This window comes from Pinus tabuliformis, chromosome 1_1, assembly GCF_031772625.1.
Source record: "Pinus tabuliformis cultivar Carrire ecotype Pingquan chromosome 1_1, CPIR1, whole genome shotgun sequence".
In the NCBI taxonomy this organism is placed as follows: domain Eukaryota; kingdom Viridiplantae; phylum Streptophyta; class Pinopsida; order Pinales; family Pinaceae; genus Pinus; species Pinus tabuliformis.
This window is the reverse complement of record NC_142297.1, coordinates 574837574-574852069: the sequence shown is the minus strand read 5'-3', so window position 1 is coordinate 574852069 and position 14496 is coordinate 574837574.

Sequence of the window (14496 nt, the reverse complement as noted above, 5' to 3'; positions counted from 1 at the left end):
TAGGGCTAATTATTATCAGTGTTTGGGATTATTAATAACTATATAACTATTATCAAATAGTTTTAGGATTATTAATAACCATATAAATATTAACAACCAGTTTATTTATATATATTACCTTATAAATATTATATTAACATTAAAATAATTATATAAACTCCTAATATATATTAATTAATAATAAGAATAACTCATAATAATATTAGATTATCATTATATTATCTAAATAATCTAATAATATAAAATTATAAAAAAATAATAACAATTCTATTGTATTATAATTATAATAATAAAATATAATAATATTAATATTAATATTAATAATATTTGATTATAATATTATAATAATATTATATTATTATTATATTATTATAATAATAATATAATCAATATTATTATTGAATGTCGCATCGCAATCATCCAAAGGGAGGAATTAACCTTGCCCAAAAGAAAGAGCGATATGCGATTTCGTAGCCGGACCTAAAACCTTATCAAACATAACCAATGATCTTATCGAGTCCGTAAGGTAATCGGTGGTCGACGCATTCAAGTGGAATGGGTCTGGTTGAAGGAAGTGCCGATTATCATTGGCTCGATACTCCGATGCCTGATATGCGATATATTGATACGCCGATAGCGATCAGAGCGATCACTGATCGGGGATCGGAGGTTTGGGAGGTCAGATCACTGTGGAAAAGTAACAAAGGTGCGAACCCGATGATTCATAAATTTGAGTTCATAATATTTAAGATCTGGCTTTGTGTTCTGTCAAAATTTTCCTTTGAATTTTCTGTATTTCTGTGTATTTTCGTATTTTCGATACTTTGTTGTCTCGAATGGTTTTTAAAGGAAAACCAAAGGATTAATGCTCCTAATAGCGTAAAAGGCTTCGACCATGTTATATGGATGCGTTTGTGAAGTTTGATAGTTAAGCACATATCGGGTGAGGAGGAGGTGTGTATTATTGTGAATCGTAAAGGAGCCGATACTCAATTGCGATAAAGTTGGAACCTCGAAAGACATGTAGAGAACATATAAAGCAAAAAGGCATGTTTTGTGGCATTTCCTTTGTAAAAGGTTTTATAAGGAAAATAGTGTTGATAGAATATTTTATGTGATAAATATATATTAACCAAGCCTAAAGAAAGGAAAGGTTATATATATGTGGGTAAAGAGATAATGAAGGTTATGAGGAGGTTTAAAGTCCCGATAGGAGGTTTAAGCAGGGTGATTGAGTTCCGATATAAAGGAACTGATGAATAGGGCCTTAACCATTCATGGTTGAATATTGACTCATTAGAGAGTTAAATTCCTAGGAAAAAATGGTGTCCATGCATTTTACATGCATACTATGGGTGTAAGCAGGGGTAACCCTACCATCAAAACCCCAAGGGATTATGAAGTGAAGAAAATAATGTTAAACCCAAGGGACTAATATTATAAACCAAACATTTGCAAACCCTAATATAAATATTAGAAAGACAAAAATAAACATGGTTTATTTTCATGGTGAGAGAATCCTTATCACAATGTCACATTCAACCATGGTTGGCCATGGTTGCCTATGATTAACAATGGTTGACCATGATCGATATTATAAACTTAAGTGAATAATAAACCCAAGGCATTGATATTATAAACCCCAAGGAATAATAAAACTAAGGTATTAATACAAAAACCCCAAGGGATTATGAACCCAAGGGAATAATATTATACCCATGGGACTAATATTATAAACCCAACATTGCTAAACCCAAACATAAACACTACAAACACTAAAATAAACATGGTTTATCTTCATGATGAGTCAATCTTTGTCAAAATGTGGCATTCAACCAAGGGACTAATATTATAAAACAAACATTGGTAAACCCAAATATAAACACTACAAATACTAAAATAAACATGGTTTATTTTGACGCTGAGACAATTCTTGTCACAATGCGACATTCAATCATGGTTGACGATGTTTGGCTATGATTGAAAATGGTTTACCATGATTTATATTATCAACCAAAGGGAATAAAAAACCCAAGGGATTGATATTATAAACCCAAATGAATAAAAAACCCAATTGATAAATACTAAAACCCAAGGGATTATGAAGCCAAGGAAATAATATTAAACTCATGGGACTAATATTATAAACTTCACATCAAGTAAAGGCAAATATCAATACTACAAACACTAATTATAAACCCAAATCAATAATAAACCGAAGGGAGTAATACTAAAACCCCAAGGGAATATAAACCCAAGGGAACAATATTAAGCCCAAGGGATTAATATTATAAACACAATATTCGTAAACCCAAATATAAATATTACAAACACTAAATTAAACATGTTTTATTTTCATCGTGAGACAATCTTTATCAAAATGTGATATTCAAGCATGGGACTAATATTATAAACCCAACATTGGTAAACCCAAATATAAATACTACAAACACTAAAATAAACATGGTTTATTTTGATGGTGAGACAATTCTTGTCACAATGCAACATTCAACGATGATTGACCATGTTTGGCTATGATTGACAATGGTTTACAATGATTGATATTATAAACCAAAGGGAATAATAAACCCAAGGGACTGATATTATAAACCCAAATGAACAATAAACCCAATGGATTAATAATAAAACCCCAATGAATAATAAACCCAAGGGATTAATACTAAAATCCCAAGGGATTATGAACCTAATGGAATAATTTTAAACCGAAGGGCCTAATACTATAGACCCAACAATTGTAAACCCAAATGTAAATATTACAAAGAGAAAAATAAACATGATTTATTTTCATGGTGAGACATTATTTGTCAAAATGGGACATTCAACCACGGGACTAATATGGTCAACCCAAATATAAATATTAGAAACACTAAAATAAACATGGTTTATTTTCATGGTCAGACAATCTTTGTCAAAATGTGAGATTCAACCATGGGACTAATATTATAAACCCAAATTTGGTAAACCCAAATATAAATACTATAAACATCAAAATAAACATGATTTATTTTGACAGTGAGATAATCAGACTACGAGAATCAACCATTGTTGACCATGATTGATATTATAAACCTAAGGGAATAATAAACCCAAGGGATTGATATTATAAATCCAAAGGAATAATAAAACTAAGGGATTAATCCTAAAACCCCAAGGGATTATGAACCGAAGGGAATAATAATAAACCCATGGGACTAATATTATAAACCCAATATTGATAAACCCAAATATAAATACTATGAACACTAAAATAAACATGGTTTATTTTTATGGTGAGACAATCCTTGTCATAATGAAACATTCAAACATGGTTGGCCATGTATGGGTATGATTGACAATGGTTGACCATGATTGATATTATAAACCTAAGGGAATAGTAAACCCAACTTTTTTACATTATAAACCCAAATGAATAATAAATCCAAGGGATTAATACTAAAACCCCAAGGGATTATGAACCCAAGGAAATAATATTAAGCCCAAGGGATTAACACTAAAACCTCAAGGGATTATCAACCCAAGGGATAATATTAAGCCCAAGGGACTAATATTATAAACACAACATTTGTAAACCCAAATATAAATATTACAAAGACTAAAATAAACATGATTTATTCATGGCAAGACAATCCATGTGACAATGTGACATTCAACCATGGTTGACCATGATTGATATTATAAACATGAGGTAATAATAAACCCAAGGGATTGATATTATAAACCCAAATGAATAATAAACCCAAGGGATTAATACTAAACCCCAAGAGATTATGAACCCAAGGGAATAATATTAAACCCAAGGGACTAATATTATAAACCCAACATTCATAAACCCAAATATAAATATTAAAAACACTAAAATAAACATCATTTATTTTCATGGTTAGAAAATCCTTATGACAATGTGACATTCAAGCATGGTTGACCATGTTTGGCTATGATTGACAATGGTTTACCATGATCGATATTATAAACTTAAGGGAATAATAAACCCAAGGGATTAATATGAGAAACCAAAAGAAATAATAAAATGAAGGGATTAGTACTAAGACCCCAAGGGGTTATGAATCCAAGGGAATAATATTAAACCCAATGGACCAATATTATAAACCCAACATATATAAACCCTAAGACAAATATTATAAGCATTAAAATAAACATGATGGACCATCATTGATTTTCATATTGAGACAATCCTTATGACAATTCCATGTTGGACCATGTTCAACATCATAATAAACCATGTTTGGCTCAAGAATAATAAACCCAAGTGATTGATATTATAAACCCAAGGGATTAATACTAAAACCCCAAGGGATTATGAACCAAAGGGAATACTATTAAACAAAAGGGACTAATATTATAAACCCAAGGGAATAATAAACCCAAGTGATTGATATTATAAACCCAAGGATTAATACTAAAACCCCAAGGGATTATGAAACAAAGCAAATATTATTAAGCCAAAGGAACTAATATTATAAACCAAAGGGATTGATATAACAAACCCAAAGGAATAATAAACCCAAGGGATTATTATTGATTTTCATGGTGAGACAATCCCTGTCATGATGTGACATTCAAGCATGGTTGGCTATGATTGACAATGGTTTACCACGATCGATATTATAAACCTAAGGGAATAATAAACCCAAGGGATTAATATGAGAAACCCAAAGGAATAATAAAACGAAGGGATTAATACTAATACCCTGAGGGATTATGAACCCAAGAAAATAATATTAAATCTAAGGGACTAATATTATAAACATTAAAATAAACATGATCAACCATCATTAATTTACATATTAAGACAATTCCTATCACAATTCCATGTTAGGCCATGGTCAACATTATAATAAACCATGTTTGACTCGGGAATAACAAACCCAAGCAATTGATATTATAAACCCAAGGGATTAATACTAAAACCCCAGGTGATTATGAACCTAAGGCAACATTATTAAACAAAAGGGACTAATAATATAAACCCAAGGGAATAATGAACTCAAGGGATTGATATAATAAATCCAAATGAATAATAAACCCAAGGGATTAACACTAAAACCTCAAGGGATTATGAACCCAAGAAATTATTAATATTAAAAAGTTGAACAATGAAGAAAACAAATAATTTGATATTATAAACGATTGGGAATTAATAAACCCAAGGGAAAAATACTTTATTAAAGCCTTGCTTTCCAATTCTTCCTATTGGGACTAAAACCCTCTCATTAACATTTATAAAACCTTCACTAACCCTTTAGCCACACATATATAACCTTTTCCTCTTTAAACCTTGTTTACATATATATTTAGTGCATAAACCCTATATCGGTGCTATTTTATTAATAAACCATTTAAAAGGAAATATACGCTTACCACACCTTTTCCGCCTTGCTAGGACCTTGGTAGGCTTTTCAATATTTACATTTTCGTTTATCACATTCGTGATTCTCAGCGAGTTTTGTTAACAAAGACCTCTATCGCATCTGATATGCAATAATGTGATTCCAGATCTCAAAACTTATTAACTGCACCACATAACACCATCGGGTCAGCTCTCTGCCACGTGTCGTGATATGTATGGAATTGGTTGATCAACGCTCAAACCACTTACCATCTTTTCCTCACCGAAAATACCACCTAAAGTTATAAACCCACCTTTTCTCTGCGTTAACTCCTTTACACTAAGATTTAATGCAAAACATGGTTGGATCCAAAATCTGGACTTGAAATGTTATCAACAAGAACCTAAACCCTTATTGAGTCCATAGGACTGATCGGACCAGCGCATTGAAGTGGTAGGGAATGGACCTTTGAATCAGTGCGATCATGATCACGTGATTAAGTGTGGACTATTGGATCAAGATTCAGAGCGATGGTCACAATCTAATCGCTGATCGCAAATTGTAGAGGTCAAGTGCAGAGATAGTGGATATGTGATATGTCGATATGCCGATAGTGATAAAGCACCAATCGGCAATCGGATATCAGAGCGATCACTTATTGGGGGTTGGAGAAGTGGCGCAACGGACTTGCAATGGACCAAGAGTGGACCCGACGATACTTATAGGTGCTGGTGTATTATTTTTGAAGTTTGGCCATGGGTTTGGAGTGAGGTTTTTTCTCATATTCCTATGCATTTCGATAATGTTGATGTCCCCAGGTTTTAACATAAAGGACCAATGTAATGCTCCCAACAGTGTAAAAGGCTCCGGTAATAATATCTAAATATAATATTATAATAATATACAAATATAATTTTTATTATAATAATAATATAATCAATATTATGATAATAACAATAAAGACCAATTATTTATGATAATTAATAAATATAGAAATAATACCAACTATACTCTTATATATTTATATATTTATGATTATTATATGAATTTTATTATAATAATATAAACTCATAATAATAATAATAATAATAATAATATTCTTAGGCTTTAGCATTTTTAATATTTATCTTAGGGTTTGTATACATTAGGCATATAGTAGTAGTCCCTTTTGTTTATTATTACCTAATGGTTTAATACTAAAATACCAAGGGATTACGAACCAACGAGAATAATATTAAACAAAAAGGACTAATATTATAAACCCAAGGAACTAATAAACCCAACTCTTTAATATTATAAACCTAAGAATTAGTGAGCCCAACTGATAAATATTAAAAACCTAAGGGATCAAGAAGCACAAGGAATTGACATTAAAAACACAAGAGAAACATAAATATGACGATGATTGATATTATAATCCAAAGTTAATAATAAACCCAAAGGATCAATACTTGATCTGAAAATGGGGCGCTGAAGGCTTTTTGTCTAACTTACAAGAACCTCTCCCACATCCAAAGCTTAAATATTCCCAAGTCTTTATGATTAACCAATGTGGAATTAAATATGTGCTTGAAAATAAGGTGTATGCTTATGGTTTTTTTAAAACTATTTATGTGTTGTAAATTGATTTTCTTAAACTGATATAAAACATATAACAGTGAAACAATGCAGCAAATGAGCATCACACATAAGACAGCAAGTTTAATATGGAGTTCACCCAAAACTCTTGGGCTATTTCTCCTTGAGCTCTAGTCAACTCAACTAGGGTCTCTGGGTTATGGTATAAGTTCTTTTACAAGCTCCACACTCAACTCCACTATTTTACATAGAAACAATGGGCTTAGAACACCATCTCATCCCTGGCTCTGGAGCTCTCGACTTTCTGGCTCTTTGCTCTGGTTGTGGCTCTGGCTCTCGGCTTTGGCTCTGGCTTTTGGCTCTGGCTTCTCTGAGCTCTTTCTCGGCCTCTGTGTGCATCAATGGTTCTCTTGACCTCCAAGCAGCTCCTCCGCTGCTCTACGCATTAGATTTCACTCTCTCTACTCTCTCTTTTCTCAATTGAGCTCTCTACCTCCTTTGAGGTACTTTTCCAGCTTTTTAGCTTCCCCTAGCCATTTCTTTGTGTCATCATCTCTTTGCACCTTTGCAGCTTCCCTGCTCCTTCTCAGTGCGATTGGCCATCTGGCTCTGTGCCTTTGTGGCTTCAAAATGCATCATTGCCCATAAACACACCCGCTTGCAGTGTGGCATGATGATCTGGAGTGATTACAGAGGTTTCAGAGCATTTCCTTCGACAAAACCCGAAATTAGAGAAAAATCCATTACATAGAGGTTTTCCTTGAAAATACACTATCGGGAATGAATTCGGGATGTGAAATTCCATTAAATCACCCCTAAAAACCCTATGGGTCTGCCATTAGGTAGCATATCGCATCACGTAGGCATATTGGGCAAAATCCCGAATACACTAGAAATACATTGAAAAACCCATCAAAATGCCTTCTATCGGACTTCAAATATTATCACATCGAGTCTGCCTTTGGCTGCCATCGAAATCCCCACCACTGATCTACGGGATCTTCGATCCAATGGTCAATATCCATTTTCGTGCGACTTACAAGTACGAAGGTTACCCACCTGAAAAGGCAGTTTTCCTCTCTCATCCGCCAGCCACGTGTCGACCAATGTGTGGGATCAGGCAGAGCCGACCCAATACTGCTTTCCACCTAAGGCCTGCACAAAATCCCGCCTTTACAGAACCAAAATTTTATGAATTGCACCTATAATTCTCCTTCGAGTCCGACTTTATCGATTCAGGCGTTTTTCCTTTGTATTTCGTTTTTTATCCCAAAATGCATCAATAAATAGAAGACCTGACATATATTGGAACTCAAAATTTATCGAAGCGCGCTTATAAAATCCATCGGGTCCGGCATGCTATTGCCCTTTTATATCGCTGCAATGTGATTTTGTGATGCGATATATCGTAATCGCATCTCACATAGCCCCAGGGGTCCTTTCCTTGCCTCGTGGCATCACCGAAGTTGATCCGTCGATCGCCAATATCATCGATCGCAATGTCGCATCCGCCTAGGTCCTTTCCTTATGTTATTTGCACATGCCTACCTCCAACCCAATATTTCGGGGATCGACAATCAGGGGTCTCTTCCCTTTCCGCGTAAGTCCACCTCTTGGACCATCTCCGATACGATTTCCCTTTATAAGGGCTTTTTTGCCATTTTTAAGGGGATTTTGCCTCTTTTTCCAAAGAACAAAGAGAAACTTCTTTTTGAGATAACTTTTGCATCCTAAGTCCATTTTATCCCATTCTAGTTGCAGTAGATTCAGAAGGAAAATATCTCTGCAATGGGGCTATTTCCAGGAACATCCTTTGACTTTCATTTTCCTCTGTGCGGAACACTTAGACTTATAAGTCTATGCAAAATCCATTTTGGATCATGCTTTTCCACTAAAAGAACTTTTGGTCTCCAAAAGACTAAAATATTGATCTGAACGGTAAATGGGAGTAACATCACCCTCTTCTTTCAGCCTCCATCCACTTGCCTTACATAGTGCCTCTGAACCAAAGCCTTTGACCACTCTCCTCCCTGGATATGCTGGCCCTCCTGGGAAGAACTGTCTTCCTCCTTGCCTTCCTGCAGAACTCCTGTTGAAATGGTCACAGGAGGTAGTTTGAACTTTTCTGCCTTGATCATTGATCCAAGGTGGCTCAAACAATTTGAAGTACATCTACTCCACAAAAATTTCATTTGTACTTATTTGAAAAGCTTTCAACAACAACTGTTAATAACAACAGAAATATAGATAATCAATTGGATGGACTAAAATCATGCTTCAACAAAAGAATTAGACTTCACATCTTGTGAATACCTCCGTGTCTTACATCTGCATACAAATGATGGACTAGATAACAAGCCCACAAAACATGCCTTTAAAACAAATGACCCTTCAAGTCAAGCATGTAGAAAAAGATCTCAAGGATTCTTTTCAAAAGATGAAACACCTCATTATCATCTCCATCTTGGAGACCATTTTAACTTCTCCCAAGTCAACATTACATGCATGTTATAATAAAGCAATCAACCCTTCAAGTTAATTACACATATATGTTCAAATACAAGGAAATCATCAACATCCCTCTGTTCATGCATATCAATCTTATGCATGCATTTCATCCTTCAACTTTTGCTTAAGCACACTATACTTTCGAAGCTGAAATGAAATATAATGGTGTAGCTATAAAGTGAGTCTCCTACTCAACTTGTCCATTCACCTTCTTGGTAGAAACCTACAACTTGCATCTCATTAACAAAGAAATGCAAATAGATGCATCAATAGACATGCAATTTTAATTAGATAAGAAGTCTAACCATTTCTCACCAATCCCTTTCAAAGGTACTATCTTTGTCTGCACATTAGCATCAACATGTGAATCATCCTGAAACACATCAATCATGGAATCTTCCTTTCTATTTCTACCATCTTCTCTTTCCAGTTTCTTCAGCTTTAATGGAAGCATTGTTGGATTCAAAGTGAAACACTATTCAGCAAAATGCCCTTGCTTATGGCAATAAGTGCAACACATGTGCATCCTCTTGACATCATGATTTGCCTTCTCCAATGGACCTTTGGCTTCTTGTTTCCTTTCCTTCAAAAGTTTCCTGTATGTGGCCATTCTCTTCCAACATCTAGAAACATTATGGTTATCCAAACCACAAAAGGAACAAGAAATTATTTTCCCATATCTATGTGGAAATTTATCATGCTTTGCAAAATCAAAAGGAGGATTATTAGAACCAGATTTATACCTTTCTCTTTCACCTTTATTTCCTTCATGAGGAGGTGAATCAAATGAAGAAGTGGCTACCTTTGGCACACCATCAATGTCTTCAACAATGTTAGAGTCTCCACAACTCTCTGGTTCAAGTGTGTGCTTCTAAACACCTACATCCTACAAATGATGTTTCAAGCTATTGCATTCGTCCTGAATACAATTTTCACACTCTTGAGGTGGAAGACCTGCAATGCAACTCCTCCTTGGAGTTGTTTCAATGGTCTTCATGGAACCTTTGGAACTTTCTCCATAAGTTTGTCCATAGCCAAGACCCAAATATTTAGGCCTTTCCTCAATTATTATTGGCTCAACAATACCTTGTGCATGTCTACCAAAGCCTTTTCCTTCATAGTCCATCTTAGACATTAGCTTGGAACCTATGCCTTTGGTATGCTTTTCAAAGGAACCAATATAAGCATTCTTAGAGGAAACTGAAGACAAACTAGAATTATTTACCTCTTTTTCAAGTTGATACTTGACCAAGGCTTCTTGTGCAACAAAGAGTTGTGCCTCCAACTCATGCATCCTTTCTAGGTTCATATTTGCAATATGAAGTTGCCTCTTCATTTCCTCCAATTTTTTAAAACGAAACTACTCTCCTTCCTCCACGGAATTCAACTTCTCCCTAAGTATTTTTCTCTTTCTTCCATCCTCATACATTTCTCTCACCATATCCATCATGGTGGCCAAATATTCCTTCATGTCTTCACCAAAGGCTCTTTAGAAGAAAGAATAATTTGAGGACTCACTTGTAGAAGTTGTCATTATACCAATGAACAAAAGAACTTCAAACAAGATTAACAAAGAGCTTTATTTAGCAACCTTTTGCAACAAACCTCTTGTGCTTCAAGGATTTCCTTGAGGCCCTTTGGGATAAGTAGAATGCCTTCAACCCTTCTTCCTTCTTGTCCTTCCTGGACTGAGCTATCAATAGATTTCCCTTCACCTCTGCAAACTCATACAATATTCAGTCTGCAACAAGCATACAATCAACCTCTGACTGTTTAAATACCTTTTATACAAGAAATCTTTGCTCTGTCAATCAAGCATTCTGATATAACCTTGTTTGAAGGTGGGGTTAATCAATCTGAAACTTTGTGTTATGAAACCAACTCACAAAAAGATAGAAAATGTAGATCAACGCCTTAGAATTCAGCCTCTTCGAGGGGGAAACATCCTTTACATTACACAAATGAATGATTCTTTGATGATTCAAATGAAAAAACCTCCTTTCTATATATCAGAGTCTAAGGAGTCACAATATAACCCAGCCGACCTAACAATAATAATATAAAGGCACAAAAATAACAATAGAGGGATTCTATGGGGCATAGTAATAACAATATGGGGACGATAGGGGCACAAAAATATTAATAAGGGATACAATTAAAATAATAATGGGGTAATCACTAGTATTATAGGGACCTAACATGCCCCTCTCCTTCAAGAAAGTGTTGTCCTCAACACTTGAGTAGTTCTGGATGCTTTTGTATAAAATTCTCATCCTCCCATATGGAATCTTCAGTGGATAAGTTCTTCCACTTGATGAGATACTTCGAAATTGATAGATTTCATAGCTTTCAAGTTCTTGTTTCTATGACTGCTTCTGTTCCAATATAATTTTTCCTTCCCTGTTAAGTTCTGGGGAAATTGAACCGGGAGCTTGTCGCCTATAACCTTCTTTAAACATGAAACATGGAAAACTAGGTGCACTCAAGAAGCTGTAGGAAGCTCTAATTTGTATGCCATAGTACCAATATTTTGCAACACCTTGTACAAACCATAATACTTTGGTGATAATTATTATCCTTCTTAGCTTGCTTGAGGGACATTTGTTTATATGGTTGTAGCCGTAGGAATACCAAATCACCTACATCAAAACTTCTTTCGTTGCGATGTTGATCTGCCTATTGTTTCATTCTATTTTGTGCCAACACGAGGTTATCCTTTAAGAGTTGGAGGACTTGTTGTTGATGCTAGATGTGATGTTCCACTGCTTGAACCTTAGAATTTTCTCTTAAATATGATGTGATGGATGGTGGCTGATATCCATAAAGTGCCATAAATGGGATCATTTTTGTTGCTGTATGGAAGGAAGTGTTATATCACCATTCAACCAGAGGCAACCATTTTCCCCATTGTGTCTAATTATCATATACAAAGCAACGAAGATATCCTTCCAAACATCTGTTTACTATCTCAATTTGCCCATCAGATTGAAGATGATAATATGAGCTATGAGCTAACTGAGTACCGAGGAAAGAAAATAATTTTGTCCAAAAATTTCCAGAGAAAATGGGATCTTTGTTACTTACAATAATCTATGGGTTTCCATGTAGCTTTTGAATTGTTTCCATAAATGCAGTAGAAACTATATTGGCTTTAAATGGATGTGATAATGCACAAAAGTGTGCATACTTGGTAAGTCTGTCAACTACCACCATGATGACACTCTTTCCCTCAGACTTGGGTAAACCTGTGATAAAATCCATTGAAACCTCCTCCCAATGTTGGCTTGGAATGGGTAAAGGTTGTAATAGACCCAGGGTCTTAATTGTTTCAACTTTATTTTGTTGGAAAACCAAACATTCTGCCACAAACTTTTGAATATCCAATTTAAGGCCTTCCCAAAAAAATTCCTTCTTAACCCTGTGCTAAGTTTTTAAAAATCCTGAGTGCCCTCCTAAGGGAGAACTGTGAAATTCCATAAGAATATTTTGTTTGAGTTGGGAATTCTTACAGAGGTATAAGCGATCTTTGTACCATAATGAATCTTTTTTCTAGCTAAATTGATCTTTGTACCATAACGAATCGTTTTTCCAGCTAAATGTATCATATGTACTGGAATCTTGTTGTAACTTTTGAATAAGTTCCCACACTTCTTCATCATTATTCCATTACTCCCTTGCTTCATTTATCCAATCTAGTTGGATAATAGAAATGGCACATAACAATGCTTCCACATCCTCATCCTTTCTTGAGAGTGCATCTACCACCACATTTTTCTTCCCTTTTTTGTAGATGATTTCAAAGTCATAACCCAACATCTTTGTGACCCACTTTTGTTGCTCTTCAGAGGATAATCTTTATTCTAAGAAGTATTTAAGGCTATCATGATCTTTTTTTACCTTGAAGTGTCTTCCCATTAGGTAGGGTTGCCATTTCTTAAGTGCATGTAGTATTGCCAACATTTCCTTCCCATAAATAGCTTTGTGTAAAAACTTTCCCTTGATTGGACAACTTTCAAAAGCAATGGGTCTTTCATCTTGCATTAAAACAACACCAATTCCATTTCCTGAAGCATCACATTCCACAATAAAGGCTTTTGTGAAGTCCAGTGTAGCTAAGACCGGTGCTTGGAACATTGCCTCTTTAAGATGTTCGAAGGCCTTTGTTGCTTCTGGAGTCCATGAAAATGCATCTTTCTTCAATAATGTTGTTAGAGGTGCTACTATTCTCCCATAATTCTTAACAACTCGTGATAATAACCTGCCAACCTGAGAAATCCTCGCAGATGCTTTATGGATGTGGGGATTTTCCATTCCTTAATGGCTTTAATTTTGCTAGGGTCTACCTTAACTCCTTCATGAGATACAATATGACCCAGATATTCCACCTCTTGTACTCCAAATAAACATTTGGATCTTTTTGCATATAATTGTTTCTCCTCCAATGGTTGTAGCACCTCGTCAACATGTTCAACATGATCCTTCCAAGACTTGTTGTAGATTAGTATATCATCAAAAATACTAACACAAATTTTCTAAGGAAGGGTTTGAAAATGGAATTCATCAAACCTTGAAATGTAGAAGGTGCATTAGCAAGGCCAAAAGGCATGACCAAAAATTCATAATGGCCCTCATGATTTCTAAATGTTGTCTTCGGAATGTCTTCAGTCTTCATTCTAATTTGATGATATCCTGAACAAAGATCCAACTTGGTGAAGTAAATTGATCCATGCAATTCATCCAGGAATTCATCAATGACAGGAATGGGAAACTTATCTATAATAGTGAGCTTTTTGAGCTCCCTATAATCTGGACACATGCGCCATGATTTGTCCTTCTTGTGCACCAATACTACTGAAGCAGAGAAAGAACTCTGACTTGGTTGAATTATACCAACCCCTAGCATTTCTACAACCATACATTCAATTTCACTCTTTTGGGCATAGGGATATCTATACAGCCTAATGTTTGGAGGAACACTTTCTGGAGTCAGATGAATAGCGTGATCATGATCACGAATAGGTGGGAGACTTTTGGGAGTCTC